Source organism: Oncorhynchus mykiss, chromosome 9 (genome assembly GCF_057628025.1).
Source record: "Oncorhynchus mykiss isolate SJ-2025 chromosome 9, ASM5762802v1, whole genome shotgun sequence".
Classification (NCBI taxonomy): domain Eukaryota; kingdom Metazoa; phylum Chordata; class Actinopteri; order Salmoniformes; family Salmonidae; genus Oncorhynchus; species Oncorhynchus mykiss.
The window spans coordinates 26,634,085-26,660,890 of record NC_143030.1 but is presented as its reverse complement, the minus strand read 5'-3'; the positions used below and the strand labels follow the sequence as shown (position 1 = coordinate 26,660,890).

The window sequence follows — 26,806 nt, the reverse complement described above, 5'->3', positions numbered from 1 at the left end:
GTTAAGCAGCTTGGTTTGAAGAAATCAACTGTGGGAGCAATTATTAGGAAATGGAAGGACATACAAGACCACTGATAATCTCCCTCGATCTAAGGCTCCACGCAAGATCTCACCCCGTGGGGTCAAAATGATCACAAGAACGGTGAGCAAAAATCCCAGAACCACATGGGGGGACCTAGTGAATGACCTGCAGAGAGCTGGGACCAAAGTAACAAAGCCTACCATCAGTAACACACTACGCCGCCAGGGACTCAAATCCTGCAGTGCCAGACGTGTCCCCCTGCTTAAGCCAGTACATGTCCAGGCCCGTCTGAAGTTTGCTAGAGAGCATTTGGATGATCCAGAAGAAGATTGGGAGAATGTCATATGGTCAGATGAAACCAAAATATAACTTTTTGGTAAAAACTCAACTTGTCGTGTTTGGAGGACAAAGAATGCTGAGTTGCATCCAAAGAACACCATACCTACTGTGAAGCATGGGGGTGGAAACATCATGCTTTGGGGCTGTTTTTCTGCAAAGGGACCAGGACGACTGATCCGTGTAAAGGAAAGAATGAATGGGGCCATGTATCGTGAGATTTTGAGTGAAAACCTCCTTCCATCAGCAAGGGCATTGAAGATGAAACGTGGCTGGGTCTTTCAGCATGACAATGATCCCAAACACACCGCCCGGGCAACGAAGGAGTGGCTTCGTAAGAAGCATTTCAAGGTCCTGGAGTGGCCTAGCCAGTCTCCAGATCTCAACCCCATAGAAAATCTTTGGAGGAAGTTGGAAGTCTGTGTTGCCCAGCAACAGCCCCAAAACATCACTGCTCTAGAGGAGATCTGCATGGAGGAATGGGCCAAAATACCAGCAACAGTGTGTGAAAACCTTCTGAAGACTTACAGAATTTTTTTGACCTCTGTCATTGCCAACAAAGGGTATATAAGTATTGAGATAAACTTTTGTTATTGACCAAATACTTATTTTCCACCATAATTTGCAAATAAATTCATTACAAATCCTACAATGTGATTTTCTGAATTTTTTTTATCTAATTTTGTCTGTCATAGTTGAAGTGTACCTATGATGAAAATTATAGGCCTCTCTCATCTTTTTAAGTGGGAGAACTTGCACAATTGGTGGCTGACTAAATACTTTTTTGCCCCACTGTATATACAGTACCATTCAGAAGTTTGGACACCTACCCATTCAAAGGTTTTTCTTTATTTTACTATTCTACATTGTAGAATAATAGTGAAGACATCAAAACTATGAAATAACATATATGGAATCATGTAGTAACCAAAAAAAGTGTTAAACAAATTTGAGATTCTTCATAGTAGCCAGCCTTTGCCTTGATGACAGCTTTGCACTCTCTTGGCATTCTCTCAACCAGCTTCATGAGGTAGTCACCTTTCTTTAACCAATAATTGTCTTTAATTCAGGGCTGACAGACAAATTCCTAACTTTCTCCCCCTTCCTCTTTCCTCTTCCATTTTTGCTGTAATGCTGCAATTAGTTGATTGTAATTTTGGGTAGAGCAGACATTTCCATATGTTTTTGTTAGCTGCATGTGGACATAACGCCAGGAGTCCTATTTAAGATAGAATTTACGAAGATTATCCTTTTTTTTGTAGTTTTTTTTATCAGTTAGTATATTTGAGTTTAACCACAATATTTGTTGTATAGTTTATGTCTTTTCTGGTGGATTAAACTGAAATTGCAACCAACTTTCTATGGCTTGTTTTAAAAAGAGCAATATTTGGGAGATGATTTCCCTTTCAAATAACTGAAAGTTAGAGGTTGTAATATGAATAAAGGGGAAAAGGCCATTCTTGAACATAGGGTGAGACTTTCTTACTAATTTGCTAGATTACCAGTTTGGATTTAAGTAAAAATGTTGTATGAGTGAAGCCTTTAGTGAGAGGTTTAATGCTTATCATAATTTGGTTGTAACCCAGAGAGGTTAGAAAAAGTATTCTAGATCATCAATGAGGCTGTAGAGGGATCCAAAGTGTGGATTTAAAAGAACACATGAATCATCAGCGTACAATGACACCTTTGCTTTTAAACCCTGGATTACTAATCCTGTGATATTATTGTTGGATCTGATTTTAATAGCTCACATTTCGATGGCTCGATAGATATGCCGATAGTGGACAGCCTTGTTGTACTCCTCTTGACAGTTTAAACTTTCTGAGAATTAGCCATTATTTACTATTTTAAACCTAGGGTTACTATACATGATTTTAACCCATTTTATAAGAGATTCTCCAAAATTGAAATATTCCAGGCATTTATATATAAACTCCAGTCGTACTTTATCAACAGCCTTTTCAAAGTCAGCTATGAATAGGAGGCCTGGTTTCCCAGATGTTTCATAGTGTTTTCAGTACTTGCCTTATATTGTCTCCAATGTATCGTCCATGTAAAAAAAACTGTCTGATTCGAATGAATAATGTCCGACAATACCTTTTTAATTCTATGCGCTATACATTTTGCTAGAATCTTTACATCACAACACTGAAGTGTAAGGGACCTGTCGTGGAAATTCAGTACTGAGAGAGACTTGGTCATTTCTTCAAACAATCATCTTTATTTAATATCGATTAATTATTGCAATAATGAAACCTTTGACCCCACACTCCGAAGTGTGTTGCCGAGTGCTTAACTGATAATGGAAAAACGGATGTTATATAGGACATAAAAATGCTTAGTCAGCCTGGTTCCAACCTTCCAATAAGTCCCCATGATTCATGTCCTGGTTATCTGCACAGGATGTTATTTTACTTCCAACCTGGCTTAGTTTCCCAGATGCCGGGAAGATGAGACAATGAGGCATTGTTCTAAACTTTTTCAGGATATGTCTATCTCGGTTCACACACACCACATCTTGTCTATGGAATGCCAGCTTTTAGGTTTTTATCACCAAGTCATTGTCAGCTGAAGCAGACTAACTGCAGGAAGCTAGAGTGGAAACCATCTCTTTACAGAGACAAATAAATAAAACAGAACAGAAATAACCTTTTATTTGTTAAGTATTAATTGCTAACTATTAATATTAAACAAATCCGGTAAATATGTAACTTTTCTACCACATTCTACCATTTTGAGAATTCTCTCAATTTAAAGTAAAATGACATGGTTTCGAAAGACATTACACAGATGATAAAACCGAATGAGGCATCAAACAACTTTTAACTTAATCATAAAAACTTCCCTGCACTACTATATTACCATTGTAAATGATCATCCGTTGGTTCACTGAGTTTTTACCTTAACATAAAATATTCTTAATTGGAATGATATAATCATTCAAATATTGTTTAGAAATTCTCAGCAATCTAAATCGGAGTACATTTTCCATCAGTACAAAACAATTCATCATGTCGATACTGAACATACCCCCATTGGTCAGCATGGTAGAAATAACCAATTTCCATCCCCATAGAACCATCTGTAGAAACTAAAATTTGTGTATCTTCTTGGACAAATTCAGGTAGTGACTCCCTGTTTAAGTCACATTTCTTCCGTTTAGTGCCTAATGAACATGACCCAGGACAAGCATCATGATCCCAATATGTATAAGGTAACGCCATTGGCTTTGTGCCATTAGCACAAACCTATAGTTCCTGAGTATTATCATTATCATAAAGAATTGCAATTTGTCAATGGATATAAATGAAATAGATTCGGATCAGTTTCACTCTCAGGATCAGAGTTCACCTCTCCATTCACCAAGGCATGCTAATGGCTCCACTCATATAGTTTTCAACATACTAAGAACTTACTCAAATCATTCAGTTTCCAAATCATAATTCAAAACCCAATTAATTATCAAACCCAAAATGTTGAATGACATTCCTCAGTGATTCACATTTGTTCTATCACTCAACATTAAAACCCTCAACTTAACAGACATCAACACTGTAAGAATGTACATTTATATTAACATACAATTCATTCACCTTATAATTAACCCAATTAACTCTCATCAGGGTTATAATCACAGATCAGTATCTTAATGCATTCGTAGCCTAAATTACTATAAATTTAGCCGTGTGTAAACCTCCTCGATCAACCTGATACCCCAAATAACAATTTCAGACAAGTCTAAATAATTTACTTGCACAGTTGTCCAACCCTTTCCTGGCACTCAATCTTCTTTCTTAATTTTTCTTCTTCAGATAGCTTCACAATTCAAAGTGGATGTTCCATGATAATGTCCCAATTTCAATGTCTCACCTGAACCCCACCACAACTCTCGATAGAAGTGGTGCAGGACAAGGCCATAGTGAACGCCATTTCTTCAGCCGGTTAGAGGGGGTTTTGAGGTCCACCCCATTTAGTCAAATTCTCCCTCCCATGCATTTAGATACCATCTCCACTATAACCTCGAGAAAGGATAGATCAGAACAACAATTCAGTTCAGTGCATCTCTGATTCAGGAAATACAGACAAGTATTAACTGACAAATTACAAATGATTGACAAATGAATGACAAATTATTACTTAGGACCAATATTCTTAATACAAATTTCTAAAACAAATGTCAAAAAAGAACACATTCCATTGAAACAATGTTTCAAATTAGGTTATACTCCCCTTATCACACTGTCAACCTCATCGCAGAGTCATAGGATCAGGATATTATCCCGATCATCCAGCAGACCCAACCTGGTTAGATTTGTATCAAAACAAAACAGAACAAACAACGCAACAATAGACTCCTTCATATACAGTGGGGCAAAAAAGTATTTAGTCAGCCACGAATTGTGCAAGTTCTCCCACTTAAAAAGATGAGAGAGGCCTGTAATTTTCATCATAGGTACACTTCAACTATGACAGACAAAATGAGAAAAAAAATCACATTGTAGGATTTTTAATTTATTTATTTGCAAATTATGGTGGAAAATAAGTATTTGGTCAATAACAAAAGTTTATCTCAATACTTTGTTATATACCCTTTGTTGGCAATGACAGAGGTCAAACATTTTCTGTAAGTCTTCACAAGGTTTTCACACACTGTTGCTGGTATTTTTGCCCATTCCTCCATGCAGATCTCCCCTAGAGCAGTGATGTTTTGGGGCTGTTGCTGGGCAACATGGACTTTCAACTCCCTCCAAAGATTTTCTATGGGGTTGAGATCTGGAGACTGGCTAGGCCACTCCAGGACCTTGAAATGCTTCTTACGAAGATACTCCTTTGTTGCCCGGGCGGTGTGTTTGGGATCATTGTCATGCTGAAAGACCCAGCCACGTTTCATCTTCAATGCCCTTGCTGATGAAAGGAGGTTTTCACTCAAAATCTCATGATACATGGCCCCATTCATTCTTTCCTTTACACGGATCAGTCGTCCTTGTCCCTTTGCAGAAAAACAGCCCAAAAGCATGATGTTTCCACCCCCATGCTTCACAGTAGGTATGGTGTTCTTTGGATGCAACTCAGCATTCTTTGTCCTCCAAACACGACGAGTTGAGTTTGCTTAAGCAGGGGGACACGTCTGGCATTGCAGGATTTGAGTCCCTGGAGGCGTAGTGTGTTACTGATGGTAGGCTTTGTTACTTTGGTCCCAGCTCTCTGCAGGTCATTCACTAGGTCCCCCCGTGTGGTTCTGGGATTTTTCCTCAACGTTCTTGTGATCATTTTGACCCCACGGGGTGAGATCTTGCGTGGAGCCCCAGATCGAGGGAGATTATCAGTGGTCTTGTATGTCTTCCATTTCCTAAACCAAGCTGCTTACATATTGCAGATTCAGTCTTCCTAGCCTGGTGCAGGTCTACAATTTTGTTTGTGGTGTCCTTTGACAGCTCTTTGGTCTTGGCCATAGTGGAGTTTGGAGTGTGACTGTTTGAGGTTGTGGACAGGTGTCTTTTATCCTGATAACAAGTTCAAACAGGTGCCATTAATACAGGTAACGAGTGGAGGACAGAGGAGCCTCTTAATAAAGAAGAAGTTACAGGTCTGTGAGCGCCAGAAATCTTGCTTGTTTATAGGTGACCAAATGTGATTTTCTGGATTTGTTTTTCTCATTTTGTTTGTCATAGTTGAAGTGTACCTATGATGAAAATTACAGGCCTCTCTGGGAGAACTTGCACAATTGGTGGCTGACTAAATACTTTTTTGCCCCACTGTATCACTCGATACGTCCCCACATATCACTCAAGGTGTGTAAACTTCAAATCCAAAAATCTCAAAAGACTGGTAATTCCCCCATTTTTACACATGTAAAAACAATACTGCAAATCAAATTCAGTTTATGACCCTTAATAATTTCATAAAACACTTTTGTACCCATAACATAAGCAAAAACAGACTTTATAGAGGCTCCCCTTATTCAAGGGCAGCCTTCTTTCCCCCGTGTATCGAATCACAAATAGGGCTATGAACTATAAACCTCTTCATAATTATCAGTATTACAAATTACCTTAAGAGGTCTGAGGTCATTCAAACCCTTCAAATAAGTGTTTCTTACTATATTAGGTTATGTAAAAACAGTCAAACATCTCATACATTTCAATTTCCAGGTTCACAGTAAGTTTCTTCAGTACATTTAATATCAAAATAATGAACGTGTTCAATAAAAACTCAGAAAATAAAAATGTGTGCGTGTGTGTGCCCCTTTAAAATACACCGGCACTAGCCCATATTCATAACCAGTAAGTTGTGTGTGCGTGCTGGTGTGTGTGTGTGCTGGTGTGTGTGTGTGTGTGTGCTGGTGCGTGTGTGTGTGTGTGTCAAAAACAAACAAAAATGGCCAGGTCTTATTTAATTTGGTAGCTCCTCTTTACCACCAAATCCGGATACCTTCATACCTATAAAACTGCAGCATTTCACTAACCGCTCTCTCAAGACCATAGCCTCAGGAAAGAGAGAGAAATTGACTATCCCCATTCTCCTAGAAGAGAAACAAAACATTTCTTTAAGCTTAAGGAATCAGTGATTTAGTCAAAAAGATCCCAGGCATCTATTAAAAAATGATTTGAGATGGGGTCTCCTACATCTCCCTTTATTTTACTAGGCATGTCAGTTAAGAACAAATTCTTATTTTTAATGATGGCCTAGGAACAGTGGGTTAACTGCCTGTTCGGGGGCAGAACGACAGATTTGTACCTTGTGGATTTGAACTTGCAATCTTTCGGTAACTAGTCCAACGCTCTAACCACTAGGCTACCCTGCCGCCCCATAACATACTACATACTGTAGTGGACTTACATCAGTCCTGGAAGCGAGAATCGTCTAAAAGAAAAATTACAAACCCAGAGCCCCTTTCCGGTAATCTTATCAGTTTAACCTGTTGCATTAATTTAGTCAATATATAAACCTGTTGTTTAACAGATGTAAAACCTTAAAAAGTTGGTGCTATCTTATCAGCTTAATATTCAATACTTATTTCAATCTACTTTAATTGAAGGACACTTTTCCACATAATGGAAACAGAGATAAGGATTTAGAATACATGAACTTCCTGCTCAAATCCACTGGTGTTGCCTAAACTATAACACCAATAACAATAATCAGAAATGATCAAAGAATGTTTCTCATACCTCTACTTCAAATGTCCCACTGCCTTTCGCTCAATCCCTCTACTCATAATTTAACCTTGTACCTTGTATTACTAAAATATTGCTATTAAAAAACTCACTAATAACATATTACCATTCACATACTGTCACCTATCGTAAGGTTTAGAAAAGAAAAGAAACCAAACCATGATTATTCCCTCCTTACTAGAAAAATAGTAGTCTACCCTAACAATATTCCTCTAGATTTTTAATACCAACCTCTGGATGGATAATGGATATTCCCTTTCTGCTTCACAATCATTAAACGTCTACTAATTTAAGATGAACCTGTAATGCGCCAAATGTAGAAAATACATCAGCCAATTCTTAATCAATCCAAACAATTCACATTCGAAACTCTTACTTTCCATTTGACTTCCTTTCCTTTGTTACCTCCACTAGTCTACTTCTCTGTTTCCTTTAACTCAAGAAAGCCCTCTACAATCTCTACCTCTGTCTGTCCATCTAATGTCATGTTACCATGTGAACAATTTAAAAAAACTCTAGTCAAAACAAACATAACTTCTGTTCACAAGGAGGCCACAATTACTCACGACCCCTTTTCCCTTTCTATACATTTGTTTTAGAATAGAATGTTATAAAGTGTCTCACGAGAGTAAAACCCCTAGGGTTTTACTGAGTCGCATTGTTCTCGAAACAATGTTCTCTTGTTTCGCTGGCTGTACTTATATATAATGCCTTGTGACCCTGCTCTACCACACAGTTTACCAATGTGGTGATGTTTGGCATATGAGTTTCTTCGTCTTTTTAACGCCAATAACAAGTTCACTACATATTGTATCAACACAGAATCCTCAAATCTACACCCTTTAGCGATTGTTTAAATGCGGCGTGAAACAAAGTTTTACTATTTGTAAACATAATTCGTGCTCTCGCCCATATATACTGCCAATTTGAATATGTTACCTTTGTCCTTAATATGCTACCTTGTCCTTGATTCTCACAAGGATTATTCAACCTCAAAATCTGCTAAGGAGCAGGGTTGATCCAAACTCCCTGATTCATAATGCATAATACCTTTCTTGCCTCACAAAGCAGTCAATCACCCAAGCTAGTCTGCTAGCTACTTCCAGACATAAACAAGAACACATCTTCACTCTCCATTCTACTCATCTAGCAGACTAACTGCAGGAAGATAGAGTGGAAACCATCTCTTTACAGAAACACAGAATTAAATAGAACAGAAATGTCCTACTATTTGTTAAGTATTAATTGCTAATTAATATGAATCAAATCAGGTATATATGTCTTTTTTTTTTTTATATCACAGGCCTCCAATTTTTTTTTAAATGGACTGGATCTTTATATTTACCACTTGGATCCTGTTTCAGTAATAATAAAATCTGACCTTCCCGTTGAGTATCTGATCATCTACCATTTACATAGGAGGGGTTAAAACCTGCTTAATAACGGTCCTCTGAGTATATCAAAAGAGGTTAGGTATACCTAAACTGGTCTGACATCCAGCCCTGGAGTTTTTCTGGACTTAAAAGCTTTAATTGCATCAAGAAGTTCCTGTCCTCCTCTTTGAGTCTGGTCTGAGGAAAATATATGAATGCATGTGGCGGTGTGAGCAGGCAAGGCGGTTTCAATATGCTAGCCCACTCAGTTTGCATAGTCTTTCCAACACTTGTAGTGTGAAACTACGATGTCTGTCACTCAATCTGAGGCTACCCATAACTGCCCTAACATCCCCTAATCCCACATGAAATTAGCCCTTTCTGATTAGGGCAGCCATTTCCCAACATCTATCCTTTCTCATCCCTCCTGTTATCACTGTCCAGCGTTTGATGCTAAGTATGCATTACCTGTAGCTGTTTTTAGCAGAGGATTAATGTAGCGTTGCAGCTAATACTGTTTTTCTCCCTGGGCCTCTCCACCCCCCTTCTATTTTTTAACCGAAACCTTTCACTTGTCAGTGCTGAAATTGAGGATTGGATTTTCACGCTACATCAGACTAGAGCAGAAATGAAGATGGCACCGTTACATTAGAGGCCTCCGTTGGGGCCCCGGCGAACACCTGCTTTGACTGAAAACACTGAAGCGCCGATGTGCTCCCCAGAGGACCTGCTAGCTTCTGATGTTGATTTAGCTGTAGAGCATCGGTTATTCCTGCACGCTCCCAAATCCAGTTAAAGCTGTGTTGAATTAATTTGGCAGGCCTCTATCTGTGTGAGAGAGAGAGAGAGAGAGAGAGAGAGAGAGAGAAAGAGGGAGAGAGAGAAAGGGAGAGAGAGAGGGAGAGGGAGAGGGAGGGAGAGAGAGAGAGAGAGAGAGAGAGAGAGAGAGAGAGAAGGAAAAAATGTCTTCAGAAGGAGAGAAGAAAAAGGGGAATGGTGATTTATAAAGCCATCACAATTCAACATGCTCCTTTGAGGAAGAAGAAAAAGAAAATGATTTATTTATGAGGTACACATATCAAGCAAGCTGGATGTCCTTACTTGAAACCACAAGCAAGCACCTCTCAGCTATGTCTGTACCCCAGCTCTCACACTGACTAGCTGACGTAAAAAAAAAACACTTCAAGTAATTGAAGGTGTAGCCTGTCCTGATTCTCTAAAAAGGCTTGGCAATTCAGAGCTGCAATACAGGCTTCTACAATGGACAAGTTCTTATATTGTTTGCAAAGTATGCTCTGGTGAATCATCGGCGATGCCCCGGCGTCAGAAGCATGACATGACTACATGACTTACAATGTGATCAGCTGGATTCAGAGTGCATGACTCCAATTCCAAGCCCACATATATTCCCCAGCCCAATACGTCGGAGGTCACAGCGCTATTTCAACCCATAAGGCAGGTCAGTAGAGATGTAGGTCTCACATGTTGTGCTTGGATGACCCCAACATTACGGTTCCCCTTTGAGAGGTCATCACCTCTGACTGGAGCAACTCCCTTTCCTATATACAATACATCATGCATATTTAGGTGAAGAAGGACCATGTTTTTCCAATCTAAGTACAAACCTAATGTTAAATCACCAGGAGCATGACAATGAGAAGTCAATGGCCTTCTACGTGAGTGCATACACTGTACTAATGTCCAATAGCTAATCCAGAAGTGGCATGCCTTAGGCTCAGAAGACTTGCTCCCACATACAAAATGTACAGTGCCTTCAAAAAGTATTCATACCCCTTGACTGTAACTCGGCCACTCAGGAACATCCACTGTCTTCTTGGTAAGCAACTCCAGTGTGGGTTAGGTTAGTGTCCTGCTGAAAGGTAAATTTATCTCCCAGCGTCTGGAGAAAAGTAAACTGAACCAGGTTATCCTTTAGGATTTTGCATGTGCTTAGCAACTTTACCTTTGTTTTATCCTGAAAAACTCCCCAGTGCTTAACGATTACGAGCATACCCATAACATGATGCAGTCACCACTATGCTTAAAGTTGTAATATGTAACTTTTTGGGCAATCTGACCAAATTCACATAGAAATGTGAATTATAGATCTGTCTATTTAAACCCAGCCAAAAACCCCAAAGAGAAACCAATGCAGATGTAGATGCACGGTGGCAAGGAACAACTCCCTTTGAAGAAACCTAGATAGGAACTAGGCTCTTTAGGGGTGACAAATCCTCTTCTGGCTGTACCAGGTGGAGATTATAAGAGTACATGGTCATTATGGCCAGATTGTTCTTCAAGATGTTCAAAACTCAGTTCTATGTGAGCTATTTTTATGCTATTTCTATACCCCAAACATAACACTTTGTGTTCAGGACAAAAAGTAAATTGCTTTGCCACATTTTTTGCAGTATTCCTTTAGTGCCTTGACGCAAACAGGATGCATGTTTTGGAATGTTTTTATTTTGTACAGGCTTCCTTCTTTTCACTCTGTCAATTAGGTTAGTATTGTGGAGTAACTAAAATGTTGTTGATACATCTTCAGTTTTCTCCTATCACAGCCATTAAACTCTGCACCTGTTTTGAAGTCACCATCGGCCTCATGGTGAAATCCCTGAGCGGTTTCCTTCCTCTCTGGCAACTGAGTTAGGAAAGGATGCCTGTATCTTTGTAGTGACTGGGTGTATTGATACACCATCCAAAGAGTAATTAATAACTTCACCATGCTCAAAGGGATATATAATGTCTGCTTATTTTACCCATCTACCAATAGCTGCCCTTCTTTGCGAGGCTTTGGAAAACCTCCCTGATCTTTGTGTTTGAATCTGTGTTTGAAATTCACTGTTTGACTAAGGGACCTTACAGATAATTGTATGTGTGGGGTAAAGAGTTGAGGTAGTCGTTTAAAATATATATACAGTGCCTTGCGAAAGTATTCGGCCCCCTTGAACTTTGCGACCTTTTGCCACATTTCAGGCTTCAAACATAAAGATATAAAACTGTATTTTTTTGTGAAGAATCAACAACAAGTGGGACACAATCATGAAGTGGAACGACATTTATTGGATATTTCAAACTTTTTTAACAAATCAAAAACGGAAAAATTGGGCGTGCAAAATTATTCAGCCCCCTTAAGTTAATACTTTGTAGCGCCACCTTTTGCTGCGATTACAGCTGTAAGTCGCTTGGGGTATGTCTCTGTCAGTTTTGCACATCGAGAGACTGAATGTTTTTCCCATTCCTCCTTGCAAAACAGCTCGAGCTCAGTGAGGTTGGATGGAGAGCATTTGTGAACAGCAGTTTTCAGTTCTTTCCACAGATTCTCGATTGGATTCAGGTCTGGACTTTGACTTGGCCATTCTAACACCTGGATATGTTTATTTTTGAACCATTCCATTGTAGATTTTGCTTTATGTTTTGGATCATTGTCTTGTTGGAAGACAAATCTCCGTCCCAGTCTCAAGTCTTTTGCAGACTCCATCAGGTTTTCTTCCAGAATGGTCCTGTATTTGGCTCCATCCATCTTCCCATCAATTTTAACCATCTTCCCTGTCCCTGCTGAAGAAAAGCAGGCCCAAACCATGATGCTGCCACCACCATGTTTGACAGTGGGGATGTTGTGTTCAGCTGTGTTGCTTTTACACCAAACATAATGTTTTGCATTGTTGCCAAAAAGTTCAATTTTGGTTTCATCTGACCAGAGCACCTTCTTCCACATGTTTGGTGTGTCTCCCAGGTGGCTTGTGGCAAACTTTAAACAACACTTTTTATGGATATCTTTAAGAAATGGCTTTCTTCTTGCCACTCTTCCATAAAGGCCAGATTTGTGCAGTATACGACTGATTGTTGTCCTATGGACAGAGTCTCCCACCTCAGCTGTAGATCTCTGCAGTTCATCCAGAGTGATCATGGGCCTCTTGGCTGCATCTCTGATCAGTCTTCTCCTTGTATGAGCTGAAAGTTTAGAGGGACGGCCAGGTCTTGGTAGATTTGCAGTGGTCTGATACTCCTTCCATTTCAATATTATCGCTTGCACAGTGCTCCTTGGGATGTTTAAAGCTTGGGAAATCTTTTTGTATCCAAATCCGGCTTTAACCTGTCTACGATACTGGTTCCCAATTGGGGATCAACCCTCCCACGTTCAGCTGAAACGGTGGCGCATGGAACGCAAAAATATTCTTAAAAATATTTAACCTCCACACATTAACAAGTCCAATAGCTCAAATGAAAGATAAACACCTTGTTCATCTAGCCAGCAAGTCAGATTTCTAAAATGTTTTACGGCGAAAACATAGCACATATATATGTAAAACCACCACCAGACACAGCTCATTTCAATAGCCAAAACATGCAATCAACAAACGCAGGATTAAAAAATAAATCGCTCACTAACCTTTTGAAAATCTTCATCAGATGACAGTAATATGACATATTACACAGTACATATTTTTTTTTTCAATAATATGCCATTTATATCCATAAATGTCCATTTACAGTGAGTTCACCTTCAGAAATTACTCAAAAATGCCCGCAGGAAATCTATGTAGCGCGGCAAGATAACGTAAATAGACATCATAAACTTTGACTAAATATACATGTTCTACATATAGTTAGAAAGATACACTGCTTCTTTATGCAACCGCTGTGTTAGATTTATTTTTAACGTTACAGAAATCGCACACTATTCCATATGCTGAGACAGCGCTCAGTTCCAAGCTACATTTCCACGTAATGTTGGAGTCAACAGAAACACAGATTTAAGCATAAATATTCCCTTACCTTCGATGGTCTTCGTTCAGAATGTTCTGGAAGGCTTCATACTTACCCAATACATCGTTTGGTTTCAAGTCTTGCGTCTTTGTATTAGCTACTGCTAATAACATCAGCTGAAATGCACCCAAAACGTCCTCTGGTCCGGAAAAGTTGCGCATCAAAACTTCAAAATTACACATTATATGTCGACTAAACAGGTCAAACTAAGTGCAGAAGCAAGCTTTATGATGTTTTAGACACGCAAAACAAACTTCAATTCAATCGGCCATCGTCTGCCCTTCTCTTGAGTGCTGGAACAAAGGAATGGCTGGGACCAATTCGCGCCCATACGCACAGCCTATTATCTCGTGGCACGCACTAATTTCACTCCCATAGGGTCAATTCTCGCGGGATTTGAACGATTCAAAGCTCTAATGAAAGAGGACATCTAGCGGAAGAGATAGAAAGTGTCCCCAGAATCATAACTGGTTGGGAAGGGTGGGGGCCATGACGTCAAAGTTGCTCCAACTTTCATGGCCACAAAAACTAGTTTGGAAGAATGCCTGCCCTGTGAGTTCTGCTATACTTACAGACATAATTCCAACGGTTTTAGAATCTTTAGAGTGTTTTCTATCCAATAATAATTTTTATTTGCATATATTAGCAATTTTTGACAGATTTTTTTTCCAGTTTACTAGGGGTACCCAATCTCTCCAAAGGGGGCGTATGTCTGCCATATCCTTTAAACTTCTTCACAACAGTATCTCGGACCTGCCTGGTGTGTTCCTTGTTCTTCATGATGCTCTCTGCGCTTTTAACGGACCTCTGAGACTATCACAGTGCAGGTGCATTTATACGGAGACTTGATTACACACAGGTGGATTGTATTTATCATCATTAGTCATTTAGGTCAACATTGGATCATTCAGAGATCCTCACTGAACTTCTGGAGAGAGTTTGCTGCACTGAAAGTAAAGGGGCTGAATAATTTTGCACGCCCAATTGTTCAGTTTTTGATTTGTTAAAAAAGTTTGAAATATCCAATAAATATCGTTCCACTTCATGATTGTGTCCCACTTGTTGTTGATTCTTCATAAAATACAGTTTTATATCTTTATGTTTGAAGCCTGAAATGTGGCAAAAGGTCGCAAAGTTCAAGGGGGCCGAATACTTTCGCAAGGCACTGTATATATATATATATATATATATATATATATATATATATATATATATATATATATATATATATATCACCTTTATTTAACCAGGTAGGCTAGTTGAGAACAAGTTCTCATTTACAACTGCGACCTGGCCAAGATTAAGCGAAGCAGTGTGACACAGACAACAACACAGAGTTACAGATGGAATGAACAATAAACATGCCAATAACACAATAAACAAGTCAATGACAAAGTAGAAAAAAAACAAAGTCTATATACAGTGTGTGCAAAAGGCATGAGGAGGTAGGCAATAAATAGGCCATATAATAATTACAATTTAGCAGATTAACACTGGAGTGATAAATGAGCAGATGATGATGTGCAAGTAGACATACTGGTGTGCAAAAGAGCAGAAAAGTACATAAAAACAGTATGGGGATGAGGTAGGTAGATTGGGTGGGCTATTTACAGATGGACTATGTACAGCTGCAATGATTGGTTAGCTGCTCTGATAGTTGATGTTTAAAGTTGGTGAGGGAAATAAAAGTCTCCAACTTCAGAGATTTTTGCATTTTGTTCCAGTCACTGGCAGCAGAGAACTGGAAGGAAAGGTGGCCAAATGAGATGTTGGCTTTGGGGATGATCAGTGAGATATACCTGCTGGAACGTGTGCTACAGGTGGGTGTTGTTATCGTGACCAGTGAACTGAGATAAGGTGGAGCTTTACCTAGCATAGACTTATAGATGACCTGGAGCCAGTAGGTCTGGCGACGAATATGTAGCGAGGGCCAGCCGACTAGAGCATACAGGTCGCAGTGGTGGGTGGTATAAGGTGATTTGGTAACAAAACGGATGGCACCGTGATAGACTGCATCCAGTTTGCAGAGTAGAGTATTGGAAGCTATTTTGAAGATGACATCGCCGAAGTCGAGGATCGGTAGGATAGTCAGTTTTACTAGGGTAAGTTTGGCGGCATGAGTGAAGGAGGCTTTGTTGTGAAATAGAAAGCTGATTCCAGCCCCTGTCCCTTTAGAGGTACCCCCTTACCGCTCAGCTTAGACCTGGGTTACCCACAGACATTTACCTTCCTGTTAAGTAGAAGAAGCGGATAAAGGCACTTATCATCATTAGCATAATTATTCCTATTTCTCAAACAAATTACAATGTTTTGACTTTGACTAGAGACTAATACTGTACCTATCGAAATCAACAACAACAACAGGATACCAAATCTCACTTTTTTATCATTCGCCACATTCTTAGTTACGTTGGAAGTCTTTCTTCTCTGTGCATTTTCCTTCTGGCCCACAAGCAGAAAAATATGCTTTGGGAATTCCTGGCACTTCCATCCCTCGTCTGGAGCCTGAAGTGACTTCCCCTGTGGGGTTCAAAGGTCACCAACTCTCAACAAGCTGCAGTGATCGCCCTTGTTTCCCAGGGGATCTAATACTCTGCAACACAACTCCCCCACGAGAATACAAATTGGCCTCACAATAAGTCCTGTCACTGAGAACTCTCTTAGAGCCCAAATCACTTGTGGAACCTTTATGGCCGTGTAGTTACTGCACTCTGAGCTGGGGGCTATTCTAGTGCCGCACATCTGAATGGATGTCTTTATCATTCAAGACTGAATAGAGGGTTTATATATATATATATTGCGTGTGTGTGTAAGAGGGGGGGAGGTGGAAACACAGCATGAAATGAAGCATACGTTTTCCTCCCTGAATCGCTCCGGGGCTCATGGAGACATTTATAACAGGCAGCAAAGCACTGGTTATGTTTGTCATGTAAGTTACAAGAGCACACGATATAGTCATTACTTTCGTCCCCACCACATGGGAATTTACTCCAAGTCATCAGTCTACCAACGCTCATAATACGAATAGGAATCGTACCGAGACGAAGTTGCATGCCTTTTCCCCACATCTCCAGCACAAATTATATGTCAATTTGTCGCCTTTGTCAATCCCGGGGGGACCTTTTTGAACGTGTCACGGCAGCTGTAATTGCCTTGGACGTATGCAACCCCCCGCGGCTATGACACAAGTGCAGCCCTGTGTTTCTCTCTCTGCTCGGCTTCTGATGGAGCTGTATTATAAACAGGCTTTAAAGGGATACTTCAAGATTTTGAGATGTCGCTTTTTCTACTTACCCGGAGTCAGATAAACTCATGGATACCATTTTTATGTGTCTCTGTGCAGTTTGGAGCTCATTTAAATTGGTATATCATTAGCTTAGCACAATTGCTAGAAGTCTCCATGGACTGCGCAGTAGCCAGCTCCTCTAAAAAGCAGGGAAATAGACCTTCTAACTAATCCAAAGCTGGGTGGTTAGCACTTTGTACTCAATATATATTGTTTAAAAGTACTGTATATACTATTACACTTAAATATTTTGATTATAGTTGTTTTAAATGCAGCTGTTTTTGGAACTATTTTCTGAGAAGGACACATTTCATTCATCCGAGGTGGGCACAAGGATAGGTTGTTGTGCGACCTCTCAAGTCAACATAGTGGCCAGCTGCGACAATGGGACAGAATGGGGAAGTTCATTAACGAATTTATAAAATATTGATTACTTTGAATAGCTTTGTAAGACTGTAAAGGACCAACCACCCAGCTTTTGGAGTAGTTAGGTCTTTTCCCCTGCTTTTGAGAGGAGCTGGCTACTGTACCTGGAGACTTACAGCAATTATGTTAAGCTAACAATATTTTAAATTCAGTTATCTCCAAACTGCACGCAGTAACGTAAAATGGTAACCATTTAACAAGGCCTCGCCATCATATAGTTTTGACAGGCAGACGTTTTTTCCAGAAAACATACTGTAGAAACCGGTGATACCTCTGTGGGCGCTGTCAACAGGAGAGGTCAGACCTAGGAGCGAGGGGTCCGGAGGTAGTGGACACAGTTTATACCAGGGGGCTGTGGCGCCTGTACCCGAGCTCTCCTTGGTCACGAGAAAGGATGAGAGAGAGGACTTTCTTCACTCTTTAATTAAGCATGGGAGGAAATCAAGTGGCGCCAGAGGCCTGATGCCCTTAATGAAGAGCTCTAAGGTCAAAGCATAATGCTGTAGTACTGCTAAAATGGAGACGGCCACAAAGACAGACAGAGAGAGGAGAAGGGGAAAAAAAAGAATGAATGGGGAGAGAGGGAATGTTTAGGGCTTTTATAAGCTCATGTTACTTTGGTTGGCCATGGAAATGGCTGTGGCCATATCAGAGTGCGTAAGGTAAAGCAAAGATACGGTGGAAGGGAAAAAAGCAAACGAACAACAACGTGAAGTGTCAACAGGTTTTCTTGTCCTCGAGAGCAGCATGCAATGTCATTGCCATGCGGCAGAGCGATAGAGAGAGAGAGGGTTATAAGAAACGCTATTGTTCCCTGACCAGACATATCCCTCGAAGACTTATTTATGTAAGGTCACGCATTTCATGAGCTGAGATTTATTTACATGCCCTGCCTTTCCCGTTAAAAAGTGAGGCGGTCGGTGAAGGAGGTTGTCGTTCATGGATTGCTTTGGTATCCATTGAGGTTCCGACCTCCAGTTTCTGCTTTTAGGGCTGAGTCAAGAACTCGAGGTGGCAGCACCAGCATAAAAACAGGCACACCGATCGCCAACTAAATAAAACTGTTGGCAAATCTGCCATGAATCCTCTATAGATGGCAGCAGGCGTGGGGTGGTTGCTGGTTGGAGGTGAGGGGGTTCGTGGCGGGTGTAGGGATTTATTGCCGTTGCAGAGGTCAGCATTAAGTCAGCTGTTAGTATTTTGACCAGGTGGTGAGGGACAAAGAGGGCATTCCCTCCTATAGAAAAGGCCTGGATTGGAGCTGCATTTCTGTGTGTGTGTGTGTGTGTGTATATGTGTGTGTGTGTGCACACACATGGCTAATTTAGCTGCCTCCACAAGGACAGAGGGAATCAAGCTGCTCTTTCCCCAGCTCAGACAGTCGCTCGGCAGTTATGCACACACACACAGACGCACACGCACACACACGCACACACACACACACACACACACACACACACACACACACACACACACACACACACACACACACACACACACACACACACACACACACACACACACACACGTGGTCAAAAGACGCGTAAAAACGGTTCCTCTAAACGTGTCAACAGGATGCAGGCGCTCACACACTGGGCCTCCCATAAGATTGATAATGAACGATTGGCTCATTAACACAGCCTATTAGCCATGTCCACATGTGCGGTCCCATGAGGAAGCTCGCTGAACGGACACACCACAATATGAAGACTAATTGCCTTTGAAGAGGGTGTCTGTATGTCCCCCTCTAATTCTCGCTGTGCCAGCGGGCGTGCCTTTTAGTCTTCAATAACTGCACAACATTTTAGCCTCTGCAAAGTGACACGAGACTGCTCCGGAGTTCTGCTCGCTCTCATTTCAATTTTCCCTCGCCTTTTTTTTTTTCTAGCTGGAAGAAAGTAACATGGATGTCAGTGTTGCACCTGTTCCTGGCTCATCTTTGAAGTCCGCATGAAGAGGAAAAAAACAATCGCACTCCTATACTTTTATCTCTGGTTTCAGGCACAGGTGTTTGAGCGGTGCCAGCCAAGTCATGTTTTTGAGTCTCAACCAGAGTGGAGCCTCAGATATGAGTTGTCAAAATGCTCCAATTGAAATCCATTGCTATAAAGTGGGGGGTGACAGGCGCCTAACATATCACACGTCTTGGTATTCACGGGTTGCATGTTTCGTCACAATATTGTTTTTGACGTTCGCTTTGGACTGATGCCCAAGTTGACCGTTCTACTCAATGCATCGTCAATGAGCGCTGATGAAGATTTAATCAAAAGTGCATTGCAATGGTTTGGAAATACAATAACATTCAAAAGGATCAAAAAAATTATAAGGAAAACCTTTTGTCATCTTTTTGATGTTGCCAGATAGATGCAGTATTACGTGAGCTAGTTAGCTAAGATTGAGGGCAGCTAACGTAAGCATTGCTAGCTATTTTTGACGAACTTTGTTAGCTAATGACAACAGTGGCATCTGTCTAAAGTACATTTGACGACATGATAATGCTGGCAAAGTTGTTTTCTACTAATCGTTTGACTACTTTAGCAATGCATCGTATGTCTAGGCGCTATAGTGTAGTTTAGACTAAACCATCGTTAGCCTCCGTCCAGAATGACTGGACTTATCACCACTTTAGGGCATCATTATTGCCGGTAGAGGGCGGCTTAGAGAACATCCATTACAATGGCATGACCCGACCGAGTGACGGAGGTGCAACCTATGAATATCTTTTGAAATTGTCTCCTCGGATCGGATCATAGGCTATATATCCTTTTAGTAAATATAATGATACATTCTACATATCATAATTCAGAAAAGCTGAGTTAGTGGTGGATGATTTGTCCATTTTAAATAGAGATATAAAAATGTCCAGAAGACTGTACATCCCAACCACGACAAGTTATGGACAAAGCCATAACATCCCAGTTGGTCTTTTGTTTACACCGGCGCTACATAACCTTTACAAGTCTGTGTGTGTCTTTGTGTTAGAGAAACCAGCGTGATATCTGAGAACATGGGCCACCCGTGACTCATTGACTTTTCAGAGGAAGTTAAGCCTTTGTTGTGCTTGTGCCAGGCTTATGTGAATTCGACCTCTGACTCTGCTGACCCCTGAAGTCAGATACTGAAATATTGACAGACGACCAGAACTGGGAGATTAGAAGGAAAGAGGGAGAAAAAAAGGCTGCGGGGCGTTGTGTGTGTGTGTGTAGCTCGTGGTATTGCCACAACAACATATGGCCACCAAGATTTTAGCGAGCTTGAGCCTGACAGTTGGTCGACGGTCACTCTCTTGATGGTGAGATTGGCCTGTGTTTTCATCTCAGGAGATAACCGATATGAGCAACAGCAAATAGCAAATAAGTATGATGATAAGCTGTACTGTATCAGAACGTGGATATTGATGTATTCAGTCTGGATGCCTGAGAAGTGGTTGTGCAAACAAAGGGAACGAATTAGCAAATGTATCAATTTGCTTATTCCTCATTTAAAACAAATTTATGTTTGAGAAAGTGCGACCTCTAACCCCCTGAAATGCTAATGCAGACTACGTCTGTGATTGTACGTTTTAGCATCATTAAAGAAGATGCCTTCGAGAAAGTACATCTCCTGATGAAATGGGATTTAAAAAAAAAAAATTTTACATAGCGGTAGAATGTGGGTGTGTTGATTACGATTGAAGCTCCTGAAGTGCTCGGGTCGGTTTACTGCAGGAGTTACGCCTAAGCTTTGAGATGTGTGTGAACGATGAGCTAGGCCCGTTTGAAGTTCACAGATGGTGAGGGGAGTTGTTAGCCCCGGGAACTCAACAGAGTAACTGTTATAACTAACGGGATCAGGGCAGGGTCAAGTGCTTACATAGAGAGTCTCGGTAGAAACTGCCAACATGTTTGGGAGTTAGTAGAGACTGCAGAGAGTGTGGAGCATAATCTTCTTAGGACCTAAGTCCCAACCACATACAGTGCATTTTTGTGATTGACAAGTGCCTTTCAAGAGTGACTTGTTACCCCAGAGTTGCGTGATACCAGGTCTATTTAATTACAAGTAAGAGGCAGAGCTCTACCGCTTTTTATCCTTTTTGGAGAATGACTGGAAGCAGTAAAAGCCCAACTTTGATCCGGGAGACAAGCCCCACATTCCCAGTGGCGGTTTGGACACATGAAAGGACCGTTGAAGACCTCTACGTTACCAGCCCCCTCGTCATTACTCCTCTCTGACGTCGTTTTTCTCCCCTGTCCCATGAAGAGGAGTGACGGGGAGATGATGAATGTGTTTGCGAGTCCTCGCCACTTCCCTGACACACTTGACTCTGTTTAATAAATGATGTTCCATATTTCCCCATTCATTATAATGTCATTAAGACATACTAAGTCCGTTCCTTTAACCTTTAGTTTGCGCTACCACAGGGGCCCTGGTATCAGCTAGCCCGGCCCCTTGTTCTACACCTCTCGTGCGTTGTAACATTTAAACTACAGGGCCAACCGGAGGGCCGTTATGTAATGAGCCTGTTTGTAAAATAAACGAGGACAACACAGCGACTCGGCACCACTGGTGGCGAAGGCAAGCCCCCCCTTTTAAAATGGGGATTGCGTCAGCGACTAGCCGCAGTGCATGCAAGTACACTTTAGAGCACACTGGGTACCTCATACCTCAGGTACAAGGGAAGAGAGTGGACTTCTTAGAACACCTTCTGGATGTTCTTGACCCACTTTGTCGTGAGGACTCGATAAAGGATGTATATAGATGTTTAGGAATGTGCAAGTTAATGCTTGATTGGATGGCACTGCGCAAAATGCCAACATAACAAGCCTCTTTAGTGTCCAACAGACTCCTTGGCAGCATGTTGCTTCCATGGGCCTGTGATGTATCGCTGTGCGTGGGGGGAAGAGTCGATGGAAAAGTAGCTTTTAAAGAGTAATTTATTACCACTTATGCATTTAGCGCGATCAATCCTGCTGTGGGTGTAGTAGAGCGGATCTATTCATCTTCCCGCTGTGATAAATGTCCTTTTTGGATTCTCTAAGTGATCCTACTGACACCAAGGGGTACAATCCACAGACCACATGCAGGCCCAGGACCTGCATGGCATACAGTAGCACTATCCATCCCGTCCATATACTGTATGGAAGGGGGGAGAGATAGAGAGGGGGAGAGACACTTTGTGAGTGGTTTACCTCTGCCCTTGAATTGGCCAGGGACCACAAAAATGCTTGAGTCGTTTAACTGCTAATTTATAACATGTGGGCAGATCGAAACAGTGCAGGTCTAACGTCTGATCTTCCGTTCCCTATTCAGACTTTAATCATTGCGAGCTAAAAAACAAATCTGTCTCCAGATCAGTGGCCAAGGACTCATTTTATCTACCCCCCTAAACATATTATAGAGGAGCCCATTTGCTGTAAATTGCTGCAATTAGTTGTGAAGTCAAACCTGTATTATGTCTGAATATGAGTTTGTGCTTTCTTGGAATCTTTAATGAGGGCTGTTCCCTTTTCAAACCCAGTTGTGAAAAATTCACCGTACATATGTCTGCCATAATTTTTCCTCTGAGAGGTGTAAACAATTAATCACACATATTCAATTGTTTCAGAAGTCAATCAGAGAGGCCAATCTTAGTTTGATCACTTCAGATCTTTTCTGTTGAGCTTTTTTTCTTTTCTTTTTTTTCAAGTCTTATACAATTTCTTTCTGAGGCGAAATGTTCTCTCTGTTCCTGAGGACCGCCTCTGAAAAACTCCACCCAGGCTCAAATCAGCGTAATTCAAACCTTAGCACACCTTCAGTTTCTCATTTAAAAAGAGTACTGCTACAGAATCAAACCAAATGTTTTTGGTCACATACACATATTTAGCAGATGTTATTGCAGGTGTAGCAAAATGCTTATGTTCCTACAGTATAGTAGCTCCAGCAGTGCAGTAATATTTAACAATTCACAACAATAAACAAATCTAAAAGTAAAATAATGGAATTATGAAATTATATAAATATTAGGACTAGCAATGTCGGAGTGGCATTGACTAAAATACAGTAGAATCGAATACAGTATATAAACTCAGCAAAAAAGGAAACAGCCCTTTTCAGGACCCTGTCTTTTAAAGATAGAACTTCACAGATCTTCATTGTAAAGGGTTTTAATGTTTCCCATGCTTGTTCAATGAACCATAAACAATTATTGAACATGCACCTGTGGAACGGACGTTAAGACACTAACAGCTTACAGACGGTAGGCAATTAAGGTCACAGTTATGAAAACTTAGGACACTAAAAAGGCCTTTCTACTCACTCTGAAAAACACAAAGAAAGATGCCCAGGGTCCCTGCTCATCTGCGTGAATGTGCCTTAGGCATGCTGCAAGGAGGCATGAGGACTGCAGATGTGGCCAGGGCAATAAATTGCAATTTCCGCACTGTGAGACGCCCAAGACAGCGCTACAGGGAGACAGGACGGTGAGCTGATCGTTTTCGAAGTGGCAGACCACGTGTAACAACACCTGCACAGGATCAGTACATCTGAACATCACACCTGCGGGACAGGTACAGGATGGCAACAACAACTGCCCGAGTTACAGCAGGAACGCACAATCCCTCCATCATTGCTCAGACTGTCCTCAATAGACTGAGAGGGGCTGGACTGAGGGCTTGTAGGGCAGGTCCTCACCAGACATTGTAAGGCAGGTCCTCACCAGACATCACCGGCAACAACGTCGCCTATGGGCACAAACCCACCGTCGCTGGACCAGACAGGATTGGCAATAAGTGCTCTTCACTGACGAGTCGCGGTTTATCGTCGAAGGAATGAGCGTTACACCGAGGCCTGTACTCTGTCAGTGTTCTGCCATGGCCAGCAAATAGCCCCAGATCTCAGTCCCATTGAGCACGTCTGGGACCTGTTGGATCGGAGGGTGAGGGCTAGGGCCACTCCCCCCAGAAATGTTCAGGAACTTGCAGGTGCCTTGGTGGAAGAGTGGGGTAACATCTCACAGCAAGAACTGGCAAATCTGGTGCAGTCCATGAGGAGGAGATGCACTGCAGTACTTAATGCAGCTGGTGGCCACACCAGATACTGACTGTCACTTTTGATTTTACCCCCCCTTTGTTTTTGGGACACATTATTCTATTTCTATTAGTTACATGTCTGTGGAACTTGTTCAATTTATGTCAGTTGTTGAATCTTGTTATGTTTGTACAAATATTTACACATTTTAAGTTTAATGAAAATAAATGCAGTTGACAGTGAGAGGACGGTTATTTCTTGGCTGAGTTTACATATGAGATGAGTAAAGCTGTATGTAAACATTAATTGACTAGTGTTCCATTATTAAAGTTGCTACATCTGTTGGATGGGTTTTGTCAAAGGCAAGTGCTGTTAGACACCTCCAATGAGAACCTGCTAATAAAGGCACAGCAATGTACCTGGCTCCAACTTTAAATGAGCCAAGTCCCATTCTCTGCACCCTGAAAGACATCTGCTGGCCTTTTTAACTATCAACTTTCCTTACAGTTTGATAAAAGTTGTCAAAGACTCCAGCCACCCAAGTCATAGACTGTTCTCTCTGTTACCGCCATCAAGCAGTTCCGGAGCGCCAAGTCTGAGATCAAAAGGCTTCTGAGAAGCTTCTACCCCCAAGCCATAAGACTGCTGAACAGTTAATCAAATGGCTACCCCAGACTATTTGCGGTGACCCCCTTTTTTATTTGCACGGACTCTTTTGCTCCCGGCTCTATGCATACTCACTGGACTCTTTCCACATTCTACACTGACACTCCACACACACACACACACACTACATATACGCTCACTCACACAAAACACACACACACATGAATATTGACACCACACACAGACACACTTTCACACTCTTCACATACGCTGCTGCTAGTCTGTTTATTACCTATCCTGATTGCCTAGTCACTTTTACCCCTACCTACACTACCGTTCAAAAGTTTGGAGTCACTTAGAAATGTCCTGGTTTTGAAAGAAAAAACATTTTTTTGTTCATTTAAAATGACATCAGATTAATTAGAAATAAAGTGTAGACGTTGTTCATGTTGTAAATAGCTGGAAATGGCAGATTTTTTTATGGAATATCTTCATAGGTGTACAGAGGCCCACTATCAGCAACCATCACTCCTGTTTTCCAATGGCACGTTGTGTTACCTAATTCAAGTTAATAATTTTAAAAGGCTAATTGATCATTAGAAAACCCTTTTGCAATTATGTTTGCACAGCTGAAAAATGTTGTTCTGATTAAAGAAGCAATAAAAGTGGCCTTCTTTAGACTAGTTGAGTATCTGGAGCATCAGCATTTGTAGGTTCGATTACAGGCTCAAAATGGCCAGAAACAAAGAACTTTCTTCTGAAACTCATCAGTCTATTCTTGTTCTGAGAAGTGAAGGCTATTCCATGCGAATAATTGCCAAGACACTGAAGATCTCGTAGAACACTGTGTACTACTACCTTCACGGAACAGCGCAAACTGGCTCTATCCAGAATAGAAAGAGGAGTGGGAGGCCCCGGTGCACAACTGAGCAAGAGGACAAGTACATTAGAGTGTCTAGTTTGAGAAACAGACCCCTCACAAGTCCTCAACTGGTAGCTTCATTAAATAGTACCCGCAAAATACCAGTCTTAACGTCAAAAGTGAAGAGGCAACACCGGGATGCTGACCTTCAAGGCAGAGTTGCAAAGAAAAAGCCATATCTCAGACTGGCCAATAAAAAAAAATATTAAGATGGGCAAAAGACCACAGGCACTGGACAGAGGAACTCTGCCTAGAAGGCCAGCTTCCCGGAGTCCCCTATTCACTTTTGACGTTAAGACTGGTATTTTGCGGGTACTATTTAATGAAGCTGCCAGTTGAGGACTTGTGAGGGGTCTGCATTGACTGACCTTTTTTGAGCTGTTCTTGCCGTAATATGGACTTGGTCTTTTACCAAAGAGGAATTTCTTCTGTATTCCACCCCTACCTTGCCACAACATATCTGATTGGCTCAAATGCATTAAGAAGGAAAGAAATTCCAAAAATGTACTTTTAACAAGGCACACCTGTTAATTGAAATGCATTCAGGTGACAACCTCATGAAGCTGGTTGAGAGAATGCCAAGAGAGTGCAAAGCTGTCATCAAGGCAAAGGGTGGCTTTGAATGAGTAGGTCTGTCCAAACTTTTGACTGGCACTGTATTTGTAGACTTGTATCATGATTGTATCCAGATTTTGGCTGCTTACAGGTGGCTTTTTCATGACAGCACTACACATACAAAATTACGTCTGGTTCTGTTGCCAGGTTGGATCCCTACCAAACAACATGTGAAAGTCAATCTGGTCTCGATTTTCACCAACCTTGGTAACGTGAAAATAAATGATTTTCCACATGCTTCTAGTCCGAGAGGTTTGTTTGGATTTCCAGGTTTGGATTTACAGA

The 26,806-nt window shown here is 41.1% G+C and overlaps 1 long non-coding RNA gene across 1 annotated transcript; it reads right to left on the bottom strand.

The window, feature by feature from the left end:
- Positions 1–4,549: 4,549 nt before the first annotated feature.
- On the bottom strand, positions 4,550–9,672 carry LOC149980863 (uncharacterized). Its single transcript, XR_016483169.1, has 3 exons — positions 9,557–9,672; positions 6,799–6,881; positions 4,550–4,660 (listed from the first exon to the last, which is right to left on the bottom strand). It is a non-coding gene; the product is annotated as an uncharacterized LOC149980863 (long non-coding RNA).
- Positions 9,673–26,806: the final 17,134 nt, after the last annotated feature.